At 41.4% G+C, this 21,344-nt stretch overlaps 1 protein-coding gene across 1 annotated transcript in view; it reads left to right on the top strand.

Moving 5' to 3' along the window:
• tmem132e (transmembrane protein 132E) overlaps positions 1-21,344 on the top strand; it is a 467,019-nt gene that overhangs the window by 17,674 nt on the left and 428,001 nt on the right. The window lies entirely within an intron of this gene.

Genomic DNA, 21,344 nt, shown 5'->3' with positions numbered 1-21,344 from the left:
ATCCCCCCACGGGTATGGAACACTGAAGTATAAATCAGGCTTTAAACTCCAACCATCATCGGCAACATTTGAGCACAGCTGCTCCCTCTTTTGGGAACACCCACATCAAGTTAGAACAACAGTCTTGCAAGTGCAGGTGTGGGGAACCTTATGCCTCATTTATACTTGGTTGTGTTCCGGTGTATCAGACCAAAAATGCAGTGTATTAAAACACATATTTTTGGTGTGAGACACCAGCAAGTGTAAATCAGCCTTTACAGTTTGAGCCTGAGAACATTAATTCCACACAGTGACTCAGGAGATTTTCTGATTTACCTCATCACTGTTTTGTCGTCCGAGCATGTGACCTGCAAACAACACTGGACCATAAGTGGAATTTTTATTGTATTTAATGTATATACATCTATTCTATTATCTATCGGGAGAAAGTTAAAATCTGTGTTAATTTAGCTTTGAGAGTATGCAAATAGAACCAATACTTTTGTATACTGACACTCCCGGAGTTACCAATGGATAAATTAACACAGGATTTTAATGTGTGAAAATAAAAGCATAATACAAAAATAAAATAAAAATAATAATTAGTATTATATAATCTACAACTATAGTTGAAGTAAACATTACAACTAAAATGTAGACATCATGCTTCCCAAATTAGAGAATGATGACATTCAGAGAGTCCCACTCCAAGATGATGAACTTGAATTTGTGTTTAAAGCATATAAGCACATTTCTTAATATTTTTACACAGGGCATGTCTGTATGTCTGCACTCTCAGTCTCAAAAGTAGACCGATCGTAGCTGACGGGCACAGTTCACTCAGTATGTGCATAACATCACAAAACGGGAGCCACCTCCGGTCATGGACAAACACAACAGTTTGCTCAGCCAAGAGATGCCTGAAGCGAAACTGAAAGTTTGGATGGTAGTTGATGGTAGTTTTGCATATAAAAGCATATTCTTCTCATCAGTGAATCTCTTAGTGGCACCAACATTGATCTTGTGAAGCACTTCGGGTTCGTGTAGCTGAATTATTCATACAGATCGCTATGTCCATTTGGTCAAAGGAGACTTACAGTACCATCACCACTCACTCACTCACCACTGAACACCACATCGTGATTTGTGCAGCTTCATTCACAAACTGCACAATGTGCACATACTGTGCAGTAGTGTCTTACTGTCAATAGCTGTAGACAGGGAGGCCATTCCGATGTGTCTGTCTTACTTTTTTCAACCTGGGCCCTATTTACAAGATTCAAGATTGTTTGTCACTTCTTTCAATATGACTATATGAACAGCATTGCAGTATCATTTTTCGCTTTAAAAGAATATATATATTCAAAGATTTGCACACATTTTCACGATTTCTCAAAAATAGCAGATCTACAAGCTCATAGCGCGGCACCCAGTGCGCGCTATGAGCTTGTAGATCTGCTATTTTTGAATAGCCAAAGTATAAAATAAAGCTTTTTAGCTAAAATCTAAGCATACGTGTCATTTTAGATTTTTGCGTTGGCTATTCCAAAATAGCAGATGTATAGGTTTGCAGCGCGTCATTTCGTGCCGCGCTGTGAGCTTATACATCTGCTATTTTTTTTTTATTTTTTTTAAGTCTACTGATTTTAGAAGGCATTTGTAGAATTGGCCTCAGGCCTTAAGTTAAGATAATTGCATGCCTTTTTGACCAGCTTTATCATAATTGTTATATCGCAAATTGAATGCAATGGTTGCTTCAAAATGATAACTGATGATGGTGTGGTCATTTTCAAAGACCACATTATGCTCTGCAGGTGTCAAAAACGCTAATGGAGCTTTCCAAAATGAGTTAATTAACGCCTCCCCGGTCTGAAATTAAATCTTCTGGCATGGCTTTTCCTTGGCCAAATGGATTAGCAGCAAGAGATGAGATGAGAGACATTTTTAAAATGCAAATTAGAGATGCTACTGTACACCCACACCACTTGCTCTTCATAAGCACAGCGCTAAACTTTGAACCTTTGGCTCATCTTGAGGAGAAAAAAAAAATCTATATCTCAAGTCCCCGACCCTACACCCAGCCTCACCTGCCAAGTTTGATGCAAATCGGATTAAAACTGTCTGTTATCGGCGTGACAGACAAGTAAACAGACTGGGGCGATACCAGTACCATGAGTGCATTAACATTATCACAGTCTTCCACCTGTCAGTGATTCCTTGAAGATGGGATGACATCACACATGGGGGGAACTGTTGCCTCAAGATGATGCCCTGTCCCTGGAAAAATGTCTAATATCATCACTAAACGGGAAACCTTGTATGTCCAAAACTGTTACTTTTCAATAAATGGAAAAAAGTACAAGTGTTCCAATGGAATGTAGTTATTATTTAGTCACAAGCTCTTGTTAATACGTTTCATTGGTTCAATATTTTTTTAAACCCACAGACAGACCTTGCCACTTTAACAAAAAAAGCAAAAGTGGCAAATCTACAAGCTCACACAATGCCGTTACATTGCATTGCATTGTGAGTTTGTATGCACTTTTTTGGGGCCTATTTTTGCTACTTTTGTATGACACTAGTTTGACGAAGTAGGGCATTCATTTACCAAAGCAACCAGTGACTGTATTTGACGGAGGATCTCGGTGAAAGGGGAGTCCTGCTCATTTGACTGACTGGCTATTTGGGGGTTTGCAGCCCCCAATTGTGAAATTGGGGGCAAATGGCTAAAAAGAAAAGAAATGGCCAATCTACAAGCTCAAGTGGTGAGATTTTGAAAATGTTTGAAAACATTTGACAATAATGACATGCTCCAAATTGGGACACCAGGTTGAAAGTGGTTAAACAGGCACAATCTAATAGGCTCTATGCACAGCAGCCATATTGGACAGAAATTGGGCCCCTTCCTTGCTTCCTTCACAGGTGTTACCAATGACACTGATGAAGGCTCTGTTCCATTTAGTGTAGCACAGTGGTTCTCAAACTTTTTAATTTCAAGGACCCCCATAACTCTCAGAGTTACACCCTCTCAAGGAACCATGAGGATCCCTGGACCACACTTTGAGACCCACTAGTATTTCTAGTGAGCCAACATGCACAATATCAGCACCCTGACTCTGTTTGACCAGAATGGAACGGAGCCTTAATTAGTATCATTGGTAACACCTGTGAAGGAAGTCAGAAGAGGCCCAATTTTTCTCCAAAATGGCTGCTGTGCATCGAGCCTATTGATTTTTTATTTATTGAAATGTACAGTATACAGTATGTGTGTGTATGTATATATATATATATATATATATATATATATATATATATATATATATATATTCCCCGTCATTTACCTCTCCTTTAAATTGCCACGCCTAGCACCCCCTAGCGGCCGGCCCCCACTTTGAAAACTTGTGGTTTGACAGCCAGCGACGGGTCATTTTCTCCCATGGGACTGTTTTCCACATAGTGCTTCATGTGATGTCATGTCATCCCTCCTTGATTGAATGATGGACAGGTGGGAGGCTGTAATAATGTTAATGCAATCATTTGTCAATCCATTTTACCACCAGGGAAACAGCTTACCGGTGAGGAGATTGAATTAATACAGTAGGGGAGGCGCTATTTTGCTCTCTTTCTCATTTGGATAACCATTAGAATTTTGGCAGCTGCAGAGCACGGTGTGGTCTTCGAAAATGTCTTCCTAAGAAAGTACTAATGCAATCAGTTTGATATTTCTATTATAATTTTGACACAAGAACTACATACTGAAAATTATTATTAAAATGTAATTACATGAGATAAAAAATGCAATAGAGCTAGTCTTGCAATTCTGTGTGACTAGCAGAATGGATGCAATTTTCTTTTAAAATGCAATGTCAAATGATATACTTTCAGTCTTCATATTGTCATAAAGTAGCCAATCAATGTGAATATTCACTTTTACTTATTTTTTTTATACAGTACAAGTACATGTGGAAATGTCAAATTAAAATGTAATCACATAGGGTTGCTGCATATTATGTTATCATTTGAATAATGCTACCCTTAGACTTCCTTATTTTGTGTCTCGGAAGACAGGCAGCAGCTCTCAGAGTGAAGGTTTCTTTTCCATTTGAACTTGAAAGGATGCGCTTAGAAAAAATACTTAATGTTCACCAAGAGACCATATTAAGGTCAGTTACTTGTACTACAGTGTTGTCTCAAAAAATGTACAAACAATCCCAAGGTGATTTCTTATGTTTACACAAAAATCTTATCTAACATTCTAAAACAGATGGTTCCAGTCCTCTGATTCTGAATGCCTGAGTCCTCTTGTAAAATACTCAATAAACACACACCTTGTAAAAGTGAATGATATTTGTGGTGATACCTAATATTAAAGATGAGCAACTGCATGGCCAAAAATCTATAGACAAACAAGCTGCCAGAGACCGTACTTCTATACTTCTCCCGGCCTGTGAGCTCTCCTGCCGAACACAGCTGCCATAGGTTTGAGCTACTTGGAGCAGTGGTGCTATAGTCTCGCGGGACCACAACTCACTTATTTACAAAGCGTCAGTCATACCTTGGACACGCCCATTTTGTGATTAGACGGGAGCGGCAGAAATCGCTGCCGTTGCTGGTGGGAATTTAGCATTACTCGGGGAGTAAGGGATTTGTGGTCAGGACTTAAATTCAGGCATAGTTGAAAGGGGGGTACCAGTTGGGCTCGGAAGTCTGTAAATTATTCCTGTCTAAAGTAGGAGCCTTGATTTATGGCAGCAGAAGTGGGTAGTTTAAAAGCCTGATTTATACGTGGGTGACAAAGTGTCACGCGACACGCCACTCTGCAAAAATAACGTATTTTTAACTCGTCAAAGTGTGGAAATCAGCAATTTTTTCAATGCCTTTTTTGGGGGAGAAGACGTTTATGACACTTTGTCGCCGAAGCATAAACCAGGCGGGACTGCTCCTCCTGTTCCACTTATCTTTTTTTTTCTTGTTTTATTGCGTAGTTTTGAAATCTTTTTAAATTGCAGTTTGCAGATGTAATTTCTAGACAGTGTATCGGGTTGTTAAAAGCCGAGAGAGTTTAGAAGTCCATTTGCCTATTACTGTAATGTTGAGCTAGGTGGGTAGTTTTCTGTCTTTGTCAGGTTGACTTAGGGCACCATTAGTTTTATTACTGCAGGGACCATCAACAGACAACAGAACTCTGCTGTGTTTTCTTCATACCATGTTACACTCCTGTCAAATTGTCCCACAAACGCAATCCTTGCATTTGCCACGAATTGTCAGAATATCCTAAAATGTTTTACAGTCGTGACGCTTACTTTTCACAGCTGTCTTGCACATTGTTATGCGGTCACATCAGACTACTGCCAACTGCCTACTGCCCAGTGATGAAGAACCTGCTTTAATTGGATGTCTGGCACTGCTGAAGTGTACTGTAGGTCAAGTGGGGGCACATTAGTTGAGTGCATGTGGGGTGGGGTGGGGTGGGGTTCCAGAACTGCAGATGGATTCCATAGTGCCTCTGTTCTTTAAAAAAAATCAGATTTCCCAACCTAAATCCCATTGTTCTGATCAAATATCAATAACGTAGTGTGGCAAAATGTGAAACGGTGACATTTAAAACACATGGTTTGGAAACTTTCATGTCATCCTGTGCACAGTTCTTATGGTTTATGTGAAACGTCTCTATGACAGCGGTCATGCACCGAGCGGTCGGGACTGCACCAGTAATTTCAATTCGGTTTAAGTAGATCAATGAATATGAAATAATCTGGCTTTATATTAATATACTGTAGGTCTTGTGTGTGTGTGTGTGTGTGTGTGTGTGTGTGTGTGTGTGTGTGTGTGTTTGTGTGTGTGTACGTGTGCGTTTGTATGTAAGCTATATAGCGTATCTGTCGGGTGGAAACTACATGTGTCCAAAACCGTTACTTTTCAGAATTTCAATTCAAAACTAGCAAAAGTAGCAGATCAAGCTGCAAACGCGCCGCGTTTCCAGCCCTTGGATCTGCTCCTTTTTGTATTTATTTTGTATCAATATATACATTTTTTATCAATTGATTTATTTTTTAGAGTGAAAGTAGTTTTTTCCAAAGGAAGGCACTCCTTAAACCACTGCGCGTGGTTTGCCTATCCTTTTCCATGATAAAGCAATAGTCATTTTTGCTTGTAATAAACATGGATCAAAATATATTTGTTGGCTACGCTTTATCTCGTGGCCAGCTAGATAAAGGCCTAATAGGAAAAGTTTTGGGTCCAGCTCAACATTTGTTAAAAGCTTCTGTTGTAGCTCCCTCCGGATCTGCTACCTTTGATGCTTTTGTGTGATGCTGTAGTATGATCAAGTGGGGAGTTAATTTACAAAAAATCAGAATATGGAGATAAAAGGTTTCTGCCTAACAGTAACGATATGAAACATGTTTAATAACGGCATGGCTCCCATTTGGGTATCAGACTTCAATGTATGATCTATGTCTATGACTCCAAATTTGGAAACTGCCAACTGCCTTTCATTTCCGTTTAGTCCCAACGGTTTGCGAGAATAGCCCCGGACAAGCGCACACACATGCACACAGACCCAGACCCTCTTCTAGACGGCTGGCCTCCTACAGAGCCACGTCGTACAAAAGATGAATGGCTGAAACTTATCAGAGAGAACCTCTTCATAGATGCACCTGGAACAGGGAACAATCTTTTGAAATGTATTGGCCTGCTTTACTGCACCTGGGTTTGTTGACGTCTGTTTAAATGACCTCCCAGCAGTATATCACAATTCCCTGTTTAATGGCCTGCATGATGGAATGCTATACAAACACCCAGCCATAAGGTATCTGAGTCATGAACAGCGCTGCCATATTCTGTGGGAGAAATAAGCAACCAGGTCTATGAAAACGAGCCCAAGAGAAGCGACTAGGATACAGTTATTTGAACATAGGCTCACAACGTGCCACGATGCGTTTTGAGCTTGTAGATTTTATTTTTTTAATTTTGGAACATTACTGAAACATTTTAGCAACACAAATCTTGTATGGGGAGTCCCTGCCACAAAATATTTTCAGATGGGGGGTCTGCGGACAAATACATATTAATCTGAGGGTCCTTGCCATGAAAATGTTTAAGAACCACTGGTTTAAACATTAGACAGCAAGCCCAAAGTCGCTTATAATAAGCGGACATGGCAACCCTGGTCATGAACCTGGTTGTGGGGGATCAATACTCTTGCCAAGATTGAAACTAAAGTGTTTTGTGTATACTACCTTACATAAAATAAGTTTGCCCTGGACTCAGCATAAAACAAAACCCAAGATGGGGCCTAATAATATGTCATGTTGACATCATATTTCTCAGTCTTCCCCAAATATGGAGGGATGGTGGGTCTGAGATTATGAATTCACAAAATGTAAAAAGAATAATTATAATCTTCTAATATGACATATCTATGATGTATGACTCTAAATTTGGGCAAGGTTTCAGCCTAATCACAGCCCCATTGACTTCAAATAGAAAAATACTTCAAAAACGATCATCATCATCAAATATATAATTGTGGAGTTACTGGGTCTACTGGCAGTGTGCATATAAAGTTAAGCGTTCGGTCCAGTTTGCGAGTTTCGCTCCATACAGATTACAGACACATATAGACACACGCACACAGACCGTCTCATAGGCGGCTAGCCAAGCTTGCAGAGCTTGCAGAGCTTGCAGAGCCACCACGGCGTCAAAAATCTATACTTACAGTGGACCATGCATTGGTATAAAATGGAAGATGAGGTGGACAAGCCGAGTGCTCAGTGGGTTGGGTATATTTCCTGTGCTCTCCGCGCTCATGTATTTGCAGCCCCAGCATACCGTATGTCTGTCTGCCTACAGAGACGATGTAAGAGCTGAAAGACATCTGCAGTCTCTAGAGCCAGACGCTCGCCGGCTGACATTACATAGAGAAGGGCCACAACACGTCCAAAAGCATTAACATGGTGAACCACAAAAACAGACACAGACGGACGGACTGCTTCTCTGCTACGTCTCTGGCCTCATAGGGTGCTGGCCTGGGGTATTGCTGGACTTAATGATGGCTATGATGGGGAACGCTGTGCTTTTTAAGAAGCTTGTTTCCTGACTCGCTGCTTCACTGGCAATGCCTTGGAATTCTCTCCCAGGCTATACATTATGTGCTATTTATTTTAGCCTAATGTTTGTTTCATTCAATAAAAAATAATAATATATATATATGTATTACTTATTTTTATTGATAGATAGTCGATAGATAGACCTTTATTCATCTCACGAGATAAACGTTTTCGCCATGGTATTTACAGCAGTCATACAAAAGACATAAAGAACAGATCATGATAAGAATACAGCAGGAATGAAAGATAAAGAGACACCAGTATAAGAGTCAGATTTGGCATTAGTAATTAGTACAGTACTACTTAACCCATTGAGACCTGAAGCTGATTCTACATGTCTCCTAAATCTCAACAGTATTCTGAAAAACGTATGTTTCTATATCAGTGGTGTTCCATCTTTTTCATGTCAAGGACCCCCAAAATTATATGTATTTGACCGCCAATCCCCATCAAAATATTTAGTTCCAGGGACCCCCAGAAGCAAAGATTTGAGTTCAAAATGTTCGCTTTAAAAATATATATATATTCAAAGATTTGCACACATTTTCACGCTTTTAAAAAAATAGCAGATCTACAAGCTCGTTACGAGCTTGTATATCTGCTATTTTTGAATAGCCCAAAGTGTAAAATAATGCTTTTTAGCTTAAATCTAAAAATGACCTAGTTCCAGGTCTTAATGGGTTAATCCACGGGGAATGTAGATCGAGCATTAGCGTCATTGTACAGCTTCATGGCTGCCTGCACGAAGCACTGACCCAGTCCTGTCTGTCTTCTGTATTGGAAAGATGGATGTGTGTTCACCGCTGGTGCTCAGTCGCCCTACTATTTCCTTCTGGAGGGATTGGGGAGGGTTAGCCACAACAGCCAACATTTTTTTCATTGTGCTCTCACCTCCGCCACCACCTCCACTCCAACCTCTTAAGCTCCAACGACAAGAGTCAGCCTTTTTTCACTAGCTTGTCCCTCTTGTTGATGTAACCCCCAGCATGCAATTGCACAGAAGAGGGCGCTGGCCATCATCCTGTTAGACACGCCAAAAGGACCTGAGCCTCCTCAGGAATTAGGATTAAAAATGTCAAAACTAAAGAAGAAGCAGTGAAACGTGGTGTTAGGCTAGCCTGGTAAACCATCCCGGTCGCGTGAATTCACATTATCATGTCTTTTGCAGACCGGTCTGGCCCCAAGCGTTAAAGGGATAGTTCACCCCCCAAATTACCTTTTTTTTTCCTATCGATTAGTCACCCCATGGAGACTTGAATTCATGGATATGTTTTAGTTTTTGTCGCATTCCTAAGCCAATAATTTGATGACCAGCAGCGGTTCTGGTAGGAGACACAAAAGGAGACTCTTTGTGTCTCCTACCAGAACCACTGCCTACCGGTCCGCTGGTCATCAAATTATTGGCTTAGGAATGCAACAAAAATAAAAAAATATCCATGAATTCAAGTCTCCATGGGGTGACTAATCGATAGAAAAAAAGTACTTTTTTGGCTGAACTACTCCTTTAAGTGGGCGTTTTGCAGAAACCAAAAAGTGGAGGACCAATCAGTGTCTGCGCTCAGAACTGACCGACCGACTGACAGACAGACAGACAGACAGACACTGATCGGCTCATCAACTTTTTGAACAGCGTTAAGCTGGTGTTGCTGCCCGTGTTATTTCACTGACGACTGTCAATCAGCATGGTCAGGTTTCGGGCGGGTTATTCCTCTCTCACTTTCCCCTTCTCTTTCTTCCTGATCGAGCTCTATACCTCCATCTCCTTCTCTGTACTGAGTGTTAATGCATGTCAAGCATTTAATGCATGTCAGAAAATGAATAATGACCTTCAGATGTGATGATAATTCTCAGCATTGTTTGGCAGAGACACATTAACATAACATCTCATTTAGCAGCACTTTGATGAGATGAATGATATGAAGCCGACGACTCATGTGTTCAGGGTTGCCAGATCTGCTTATTATAATTTCCCCGCAATATTTTATTTGAAAATAGCCGTTCTACAAGCTCACAACGCGTCGCATCGCGACGCGTTGTGAGCTTGTAGATCTGCTGTTTTCAAATAGCTGATGTATATGTTAAAGTGCTCGTGTGGCCCATAGTCGCTTCTTTTGGGGTGGTTTTCCTAGGCCTGGTTGCTTGTTTCTCTCACAGAATCTGGCAACACTGCATGTGTTGCTCATTTGGATTATTAGGTGACAGACTGGTGATGTCATTGCCCAGCCCTGCTTACATGACTCATGTCTCATGCCATTTTCCCATCTTTTGCCCATTTACTTTCTTGCATCACAACGATGGGGGCATATCTGTGGTTGTTTTCGGATTTGCATTTAAAGCACCAGGCGCGGCTGGTGATCTGTTGATCACAATGCATCTTAGAATGAAGCGTGGCTTAACATCAGGGTGTGTGGGCCCTGATGAGAAGAGGAAGGCTGTTAATCTGCTGAAACTATTCATGGCACAAAATGTAAACAGTGGAATTTGTTTAAATGACAGCTGTCACCACACGAGCAGCTGAAGACTCAGCCAAGAGAAAAGCAAAATTCTGAATTGTGGGTTTCTGAATTCTGATAATTACTGTTGGACCCATTTATGTGCCATCGGGTACAGGCATTTTTGTTAGCTGAAATAAATTGCCTGCAAAACCTCTTGACTTGTATTTTTATAGAATATGAATAACCCATTGATACCTGGAACGCATCTGTGTCACTTTAGATGTCTTTGGCTATTAAAAAATAGCAGATCTACAAGCTCATAGCGCGGCACCGAGTGCCGCGCTATGAGCTTGTAGATCTGCTATTTTTGAAAAATTGTGAAAACATTTTTTTAATATTTTTTTCAAAAAACTGTTAGGATTTAGATTTTTTTTAAGAATCGCCTCAGGTCTTAAAGGAATAATTACTGCTCATAAATCAAATGATTGTAACCCTGGAGACATTTCAGTCAGACATACACTAGTGTTTAAAACACCTACACATCATCAGACTCCCGTCAGCCCAGCAGTGCCAACTATTCCATTGTTAGCACTAAGATAATTATCCAGTGTACCAAAACTACTGTTGTTGTGACACGTCTTATGTGAAGCAATAGATGAGTTTTACAGAACTAATTTAGCATCTTGAGAGGTTAAATGATTATCTTTTGGTTTTGAAGTTATAATGCACTGATAAGTCTGTGCAAACCGGAGTCAAATATCAGCGCAATTACTTGTTTTTTACTTAGATTTCCACCGTTTTTAGTTGAGTTTGGTCTAGACTAGGGATTGGTTATAATGATGAATTGTTTTGAGAAATGGCAATGCTACAAAATAAATTGACAGTGAGGCCCAATTTAAAGCATGCTGTGCATGTAGTTCCAGCACAACCTACCTTGGTGCCATTGAGTGAGTAGATGACATACACTGTAGACAGGAGCAATGAAAGACACAATGTTAATAAAGGATTTGCTAATTAGATCAGTGTATGCTGAGGCAGCAAACGGATAATCTAGCTGTGCGAAGAACAAACTAATTATGTCCAATCTAGCCATACACAAGAGAGCCCCATTGACTTTTGCTGTTGCTATGGACTACCTGGGTGTGCTGCAACATGGCTGGTGATGGTGAAACCTGCCAAGAGAGAGAAAACATTAGTCAAACCCTCACTGTTTGAGCTCGCAGGCAGGCTGAGTTCGTCGACCCCAAAAGTTTGCGTATTTGTAAGCATGGAGCCTTCATTTCGTGAGGTTTACTTTTCCCTTTGCCCACATGGACCTACTGTAATATGAAACCATTGCTGTCACCGCTTTCATCCCCTGTTTCTGCACTGGTATGCAGCTCTTGGCATGGACGTGATGGAGCCTGATAAAAGCATGTTTATGTCTAATCAGGTCAGACTTGAAGCCCATGCTCATGATACACACAAACTAAATGTTGTTTATGGCACCCAATCTGTCTCTTGCCTACAGTATAGTAACTGGCTTCTAGTATACCCCTCCTTTTGTTGTGGTTCTAAATACAACGGTTGTTGTGGAAACAATCAAATCCCAGTGAAAAAGGTCAAGAAGTAGCTATCCTACTGGTTCTATTCAGTGTAGATGTTGCAGACACTCCTCTACACAGAGGGCTTGAATGTTGAGTCAAACACCAGCTGGCATTACTGTACTTGCTATTGCAGAAGTAAACAGAAAATAAATAAAATGGCTAATTTCCCATTGACTGCTCCTTCCATTTTCTACCGTCTGCTTTTGAAATGGGCACTGCACATTAATTAAAAGAGCTGAAACATTTGGCCTCTAATATCACATTCTGGTGCGACTGTGTTACCCTCATGTTTTCAAGAAAGTTAGTGTCATTTCCAGGGAAACGGAGCAGTGCCCAAAGAACGCAGGCGCGGAAATATGTGTTCTTACACAAATTGTCTGTAGTCCAGGTACTTTTTACTATACCAGCATCATACAGTATAGTTTAGATCTGTAGTTGTAGCTGTAAGAAATGAAAATTAAAGTTATTACAGAGATGTTATGGAATGTGGACATGAGGCTACTTCCATGACATGAGGGTTACATAAATCATTCACTTGGGGCAGAAAGCCTCCTGTCCTTGTGATGTAGACAGCTGCGTTGGAGAGTGGGTTGCATGGCTGATGTATGGTGTGACAATATATTACCTTATATATTTTATATATATATAAGCGCTGCTAAGCAACCAGTTCCTCAAAAATCACGGCAAGGCCAGACATTATGCTGAATGTATTGAGCACCAGCACAAAACTACAAGTGTTGCATTAGATCTTTTGTTTAATTGTGGCGTAGCGTTGAATGCCACACTTGTCTCATGCAGTTCTGGGTCTGGTTAGCGGTGAGGTTGTTTTCCATTCACTTTTTCATTTGTGCTGGTGTTGCAGTGAGGTTGCTGGCAGCAACTCCCAATCGATTGATTTTTGCTTAGCAAATTGCATTTAACTAGAAGCTCGCCCCCGCTACGCGGGGGCTCGCGTCTAGCCCGCGGCCACGCCCACGTAGCGCCCGCGGCCACTTGGCAGCTCATGTAAGTGGCGTAGCGTCCTGAGGGCCAGTGGGGCCGTGGCTCGGTCAGTGAAGACCCTGTAGTGCGGATGATATGTGGCATAGAGGGGCAGATTGTAAATCCCCAGAGGAAACATCTGTGGGCTACCATTGGTTCAGCGATGTGTGCGGTCGCCCTGCGGCCCCTCCTCCTCCACCAATGTGCAGTATTGAGAGCCCTGACGTCACAACAATTGGAGCGATGGGCACTGCACTCTGGTTGGTTAGGGTACACCTAGGGCCCAGGTAGAACCCAGTTAAAGCCTGCATGGGCAAACCCAGTTAGGACCCGCCTTGGTCCCACATAAACATGGCTAGTTGGGGCCCACCTAAGGGCCAGGGAGAAGCTACTTATAGCCTGCATGGGCATCGCAGTTGGGACTGAAGTGGATGCCGCTGACATTGCTGACATGGGGTCCATATGGTTTAGCCCACCTTGAAACCATATGGGAACTACGCTGGCATGCAGGCTGGAATGCAAACGCTGCATCATACCTGTAGTGTGTAGTTTGATGTTGTGTGTGTAGCAGATATACCTGCAGTGTGTAGATCAATGTCCATATGAAAGTCAATGCCCAGCAGTGTTTTTTTTTTCTCCAGCAGAGTTTCTAGTGTCTCTGTCTCTCTCTGGAAGAGGTTGCACATGAACTCTGCAGCCGCACTGAGACGCTCCAACACAAACACTCTGACATTAGGCTGCTTCACACAACAAACATCAGCACCACGCTGCTGTTTGTCCAAAAGACACAATATCTCCTCTCCCACCGACGTCATGTGTTCATTTATCGACAGCCGTACAGACTCCTTTTGACACATTTTACCTTGTTTATCCAGCTCTCACTGACTCTCCACATCGGGCTGTTATAGCGCCACCATGAGGCTGATTAGAGAAATCTCAAGTGGAATTTCTTCCTCGGCATAGTGGGAATGTGGGTGCAAAGTTGCACGGAAAGTGCATGCTGTGTTCATAATGTGAGGCATTTTGGTCCAAACGGAGCAGTCCTGCAGACTTTGGAAGCCATTTTAGCCAATCAGGATGGAATATGAAAAATCTGAAAGGGCTTTTTTTTTAATGACTGTGGAGATACTGTGTACCGATTTGCGTGATGTTTGGGCAAAATATGTAGGAGTACTGTGAGAAAAGGTGTTTAGCAAAAAGCGGCCTCCTGGTGGCACTGTAACAGGGCCATGTGAAAGAAATAGGGCAGAGGTTCTGAATTGGCATCCAGGGAGTGTGTGTGCACAGTTTCGCTGCGATCAAGTTAACGATGTGAGAGATTAGCTATCACAGACGGACGGACAGGTCTTGCGCCATGCCTTTCGGCCTGGCGGAGACAATAAAAAAACGAAAGTAAAGGAAATTACCATTTCTGCAACAAAAGTAGTCAACAAACTATACTATAAAAACATTGGCCACATTGTCAAATAATCTAAGAAAGAGGCAATCATGTAGAAAATAGCCGATCTACAAGCTTACAAAGCCTCTCAACGTGAGGCGTTTCGAGCTTGTAGATCTGCTATTTTCACAATATTTACTTGTGGAATGGAGTCAAACAAATGGGGGGGTGGCCAGATCAATTACGTTTATTTGGGGGGGGGGGCGGCCTGAAAGGGTTGATAAGCACTGCTCTAATTGGAGCGAAATTATCTGAAATTACTACATGACCATAATGCAGCCTAACATGCGTTGCACGGGGCGGTCCTGCCATTACGTTAGTTACTGTAGTTGCTGTGGAGCTACATAGTTCTCCAGAAGACACACACAAACATACACCATCTACAATGGACTAACTGAGCAGCAATGTTGACATTCACCACACGAACGTGCATTGTTGACAAAGTGATTGCACAGCCGCTGCAGGCATGACAACCACGTTAGCGTTAGCTACATGCCACTATCACAGCTCCCTGTCCGTCGTTTCTGCGACTGAATGTGATGGCTACAGCAAGCTCTCTGCGATGCCATGGTCTGGAGACTGATCCTGGCATGACACGACCAATGAGAGTGAGCGCTGTCGTTGTTGCTAAGATACGGTGGCGTCACTGCCCCATAGCTTGTAGATCTCTCACACATGATTGGCGTAGGCTGCGTTGCCAGGTCTGACTGTTTGTATAAGCGATTTTGGGCTTATTTGGGTGCACTTTTGGGCTCGTTTCCATAGACCACGGCAGCGCTTATTTCTTTCCCGTGACCGATGTGGCAAAAGAAGGTGCAAAACGAACCATCCGGAAGTAAAGTGCGAGATGAAATATATAGCACTTTTTGATTATTAGAGAAGGAGACAGATGTGAAGGTGGAAAATGGAATGTAGGAGATTATATAGTTTTTCATGAGCGATTTTTGTAGCAAGTTGTGAGTGAATTGGGCCACTCCTGTGGGCGGGGGGCTGATTAGAACCATTGGGGTTTGGGAAGGAGACGCTCTCTGTTTGAGTGGAAAGATATGCCCGTTGAAACTCTGCCAGGCAAAGATTCATTGTAGGTCTACCTATAGTTGTACGGCCGCAGCAAATTGCATAGACTCTACAAACGCTGTTTTCACGTGTACTCTTATGTACACGTAGTACTAAGCTTTGCCACACTTACAGAGTCAAACAGAGCAGTGCAGCCTGCCTTGTAAATGTTATGATGCAGCAGTCTGTCTCTCAACTTCAGCTTGGATCTTTTTTGGGGGACACACAATGGATCTTGACTGCAGCATGCATGCATCCTCATTTAACATTGAGAATATATTCAAAACCCATTAAGACCTGAGGCCGATTCTACAAATGTCTTCAAAAAACGTATGCTGCTACAGTATCAGTGGTGATCAAACTTTTTCATGTCAAGGACCCCCAGAATTATATGTATTTGGCCGCGGATCCCCGTCTCAAAATATTTTGTTCCAGTATTTTGTTCCAGGAACCCCCAGAAGCAAAGATTTGAGTTAAAAATGTTCGCTTTAAAAAAAAAATATATATATTCCAAGATTTCCACAAATGTTCACGATTTATCAAAAATAGCAGATCTACAAGCTTTTCGTGCCGCGCTATGAGCTTGTATATTTGCTATTTTTGAATAGCCAACCAATGTGCTATATTTATATAGCTAAAATCTAAAATGATGCTTTTCCTGTTTTAATGGAATAATGTAGAAGTAAATAAAGTAAGTAGCACATTAAGTAAAGAATTCTGCTTGGGCCTGAATTTCAGACTGAAAACATCTCCTCATTATTCTGTGTAGTCTTAACTGCTCTTAGACCTGCACACTGGATCACATGCACACAGGGTGTTTTGTTTCTCCTCACAAAATGACTCTCGGGGACCCAAAGAGTGGTGAGATTGGGCGTTGAAACGGGAGCTTTTAATTGCTTGTCATGAAGTTTAGGTTTAATCTAACACACCGACTGCTGTTCTGCCCTGCATTGATAGGGAAATAGCAATCCTTCCTCTGTGAGCTTGTTCTTTTATTAAAGGGTAAATTTTGGCAATTGCTTTTGGTCTTCTCCCCACAAAGACATATTCAATATTGTTATCGGATTAAATGTTTGCTATTAAAGCAGCACTCGCTGCATGGACAAGCTTATCCTGAGTGTCATCGTCAATGATAAGCGAAGGTTAATAAGTAAAGGCGCCCACACATAGTTAGACTAATGGGATACTCTCAGTTATTAATGTCCATAATGGATTTATTCAATACTTCAGATGATAGCGAATTATTAAAAAAGAAATTCTTGCATTTTTCAAATGCCTTGCATTGGAAAGATTAATGTATATAGTAGGCTTCGCTGGTAACGGCCGTAGCTGAAGGCATTATGTTTCTGTAACGTCTGTCCGTCTGTCCGTCCGTCCACATACAGTACGTCTGTCCGTCCCAACCTTGTGAATGCGATATATCAGGAACGCCGTGAGAGAATTTCATGACATTTGGCACAAAGGTCGACTCTTGGACTTAAGGATGAACTGATTATTAAAAGCAATAGGAGAACCGGGATGACTGGAAGCGATGATGGAGGGCTCGTCTGAGGACGACCTAGAGAGATTAGAGGTAGGTGGTCACTGTGACCATACAAGATGTACGTGTTCATTAAATTACTTAAAAGTCTAAACTCACTACAGTACATATATCCCAAATGCGTCTGAACCGACAGAAACTGGTTGGCGGAGGCTTGCAACCACTGTATTCTACTTAGCCCTGAAATGTTCTGAAATCACAATGTAGTCTGAGGAATTTGAAATGGCTTTTGGCTATTTGATTGTTCCAGCCATACAACGTTTTAACATCATGCTCCCAAGTTTAGTCTGAAGCATTGGATCTTCTTTAAAACAAAAGAAGAGAGAAAAAAAATGAAATTATAATAATCACATTTTTCTGTGTGGTAAAATAAAAATGAATTGATCTCCACTCCCTTCCCTGGGAATGAGTTTAATTTATGTAGATGCGGGAAATCTCTGCCTCGAATCGGGTACCACAGCCCACAATGCACTTGTTCTCTATGCTCTGCGTGCATTTGTGTGTGTGTGGATGGTCAGGCAGGCTTTCAGCCTACTGAATTCTCCGAAGTGGCTGAGCTCCTCTCAGTATCCTGCCCCTCTGCATGAGTAAATGAATTCAAATCCCCCACCTCACAATTGAGTCGCATTTGAGGCGATGTGAGCCCCTTTTTTCTGTTCTCTTTAGCTCCCTCCCTTTCTTGCTCTCCCTTCTCAGCCCTCTCCCTCTCTCTCTCTCTCTCTGAAATCCTCTCCGCACACCATCCCTCCCACCCCCCACCCTGCAGTCAGTGCTTGTCCCAGATTTCTTTCTCTCTCTCTTTCCCCATACACACACACACACACACACACACACACACACACACACACACACACACACACACACACACACACACACACACACACACACACACACACACACACATGCGCATGTTCGCTCAGTCACTCACTTGCCAAAGATATACTTCTCTCTCATTTTATTCTACAGGCTTGCTTGGCTCTTCGCCTCTGATTGGCCTTAGCTACAGTATATCTACTGTTTTTAATCCCTGCACAATTAGCAAACAAGGCAATTCTGCCTCAACAGAGCTGCACCAAGGTGGTATGATATATAATTTTTTGCACCGGTTGCTTCACTCTCCCCCTGGCACTCATTAGCTTTGACACAGAGCCTGCTAAAACTCACGTAATTTTACTAGTACTCTGTGTTGTTCCTCAACTTCACTAATAAGCTTTCAGTTTTCTGCAAAGCTTGACAAATAATTCAAGGGAGTAATACTTCTAATTAGGGACAAAGTTGAGAGGTGCCTGTCTTCCAGATTTTGACACATCGGTAAATACGTAACGGAAAGCTGCCTAATAAATAAGAATGCTGAAAGGCAGGTTTAAGAAATGGCAAACAGTGGGGTACTTAAAATGCTGGGATCTGGTGCAAAAATAGGTGAGAGTCTGTAATTATTAAGCACCACAAGCCTCTTAGAAACTGTTCAAAGTTCACTGAGCGACTGCGTAATTGCTCCTATTTTTACACATACTGTAAGGATGAACGTTGTTGATCTGGGTCCCCCAGAGGTCTATACTTGGTCCCTTCCTTTTTTCTCTCTACGCCAAATCTCTTTGCCGAAAATAGCACATCTACAAGCTCACAACACGTTGCATCTCCCAACCTGTTGTGAGCTTGTAGAGTAGCATATATTTTCGCTACTCTTTGCCTGACTTCGTCACATGATGAAGGATAAGATATGGCATTCATTTATATATTAAAAAAAATATTGAGAGAAAGTGTCTGCCTGACAGCAACGATATTTTAGAGCTAGGCTAAGTTATCAGCGTCTACCACTTTAAATAGTAGAAAAACACAAACTTCACTTCATTGAAAGATGGTTGGAATCCTAACGCTGACGTTATGCTGCTGCATTGAGTAAATAAATATCATTGAGCTACTGTGTGATTTTGCTGGGTCATCATGCATCGTGCTTACGTTCTATGCCCAGAACAATACTGTCCACAAAGTGCTGAGTCATCATCTTAACCTAAAATTATTATGCTAGATAGAACTTGGTAAATTGATCTCGTGTCTACCTACTATATACTATGCGTCATTACATAGGGCATATGCCGACAGTATAAAGTTTCATGTTTGGACAAAAAAAAAGCCTATGCATCACTGTAGGTCATAGAGACGATCACTCAATGTTTGGGTCTTTTTAGGTCACCAAACGCAGCTTGTGGTTTGAGGGCGCATGACGTATGTTATCCATGCCGGGAATAAATCCATATTAACCCATTAAGACCTGAGGCCGATTCTAAAAATGGCTTCTGAATCCTGACAGTTTTCAGAAAAACGTACGTTGCTATATCAGTGGTGCTCCTTTTCATGTAAAAATTATGCATTTGGCCGCCCGCCGACCCCCCTGATCTGTTCGTTGAGTCAATGATGACCATGTCCTTTAATTACAAGGCGTATTGATGTATATCAACCACATGTGGACAATGTTTGTCAGATGTCATGAACTCTATATGAACTCACTTCCTGTCTCTGTGCATTCATTACTGACACACTACTGACACTACTGACACCTTGTGGCTACAGACAATAAATCATCGCACCCCCCATCTCAAAAATGTAGTTCCAGGGACCCCCAGAAGCAAAGATTTAAGTTAAAAATGTTCGCTTAAAAACATCTATCTTCAAAGATTTGCACACATTTTCACGATAAAAATAATAAAAATATGCTTAAAGTGGTTAAAATGATTGTGATGCTGTATTAACTAATTTTCCTAGGGACCCCCTGGAACCCCCCCAAGTACCCCTGGGGGTCCTCGGACCCCATCTTGAGAACTAATGTGCTATATATATATATATATATATATATATATATATATATATATAATATATATATATATATATATATATATATATATATATATACACACACACACATACAGTAGCTAAAATCTGAAATGACACGGATACTTTACCGGTTTTAATGGGTTAAATAATGGCGGTGTAGCAAACCAAAATGTATTCACCACTTGAGATGGAGAGTGCCTTATAGGGTTCAGTCTTTCTTGGAATACATATGCACAATCCAGAATTTTCAAGGAAATTGCATCATAGGTGGTGCTTAATTAGCATGTTAAGGGATTGATTTGGATGCAATGTGTGGGCTGTTCCAAATTCCACTTAATAGTGGATTACCCTTTTGCCCCGGACGGTTACTTCACCAAGCAGAGGACAAGACGTAGTTGTTGCACATCTAGTGTCTTGAATAATACACCGTCTGGATATATGGTTCAGAAATACTCCTGGGGTCTGCTGGAGATGTCAAGTGGAGCACGCTATAAATGAAAAGCAATCTAAAAAGTGGCTGTAAAATGTTGGGCTAAGGATAGAAAGGGGAAATGGGTTAATTACTAAGGTCTCAAAACACTCCGGAATGGAATATGATTTAGTATGGTTAAACAAGCACAAAGAAAGCATGATTTCGGCTCTCCTGAGGAGATTGTACTGTAGCCAATGCAATGTGACACAGCAAAGTATCTCAAGGGGGACAAACTACACAGCTCTTTGAAGCTAGGGAGCAATCCACTAACTGCTCTCCTCTCAACTGGAAAGCAAAGAAAAGAGACAATATTGAAGTCCCATAAAACATGAGTTAGACTATCACTCCCTGGGAATATATTGTCTGTAAGTGGGTCTGTTTGAAGGCCAAAGCAAAACTAAGTGGCCCTCAAAGACTTGACGAAATGTAATGTTTACCTGAAGTGCTTGTCACTAGCAGACAGTTCTACAGACCAGAGGTGTCATTTGGGGGATCGGCGTTTGCCAAATTGCCAACCACTAGTGTTCCCATTCAACCTCAAATTCAGTTCTTTTTTGCATATTTTCCTTTTTTTTTTTTTTTTAGCAGATTAAACTGGTTTCAGATCAACAGTGAATCAGCGGTGTAAAGTAACTAAGTACATGTACTCAAGTACTGTACTAATATTATACTTTTACTCCACTACAAGTATTTGAAAATGTTCAGTTACTACTAGTTACTTTGATTTGATACTTAGATTTTGATTTATTATTATTATTACAAAACATACATTAGCCACTTTAGCCCTATATACACTTCGGCTATTTGAAAATAGCCGATCTACAAGCTCACAACGCGTCACATTGCAATGCGTTGTGAGCTTGTAGATCTGCTATTTTGAAAAGATTTTTATGCATTTTGAAAACTTGTGAAAA

This window comes from Gymnoscopelus microlampas (assembly GCF_963454915.1).
Source record: "Gymnoscopelus microlampas genome assembly, chromosome: 12".
NCBI classification, from domain to species: Eukaryota; Metazoa; Chordata; class Actinopteri; order Myctophiformes; family Myctophidae; genus Gymnoscopelus; species Gymnoscopelus microlampas.
This window is presented reverse-complemented; position numbering and strand designations above follow the sequence as displayed.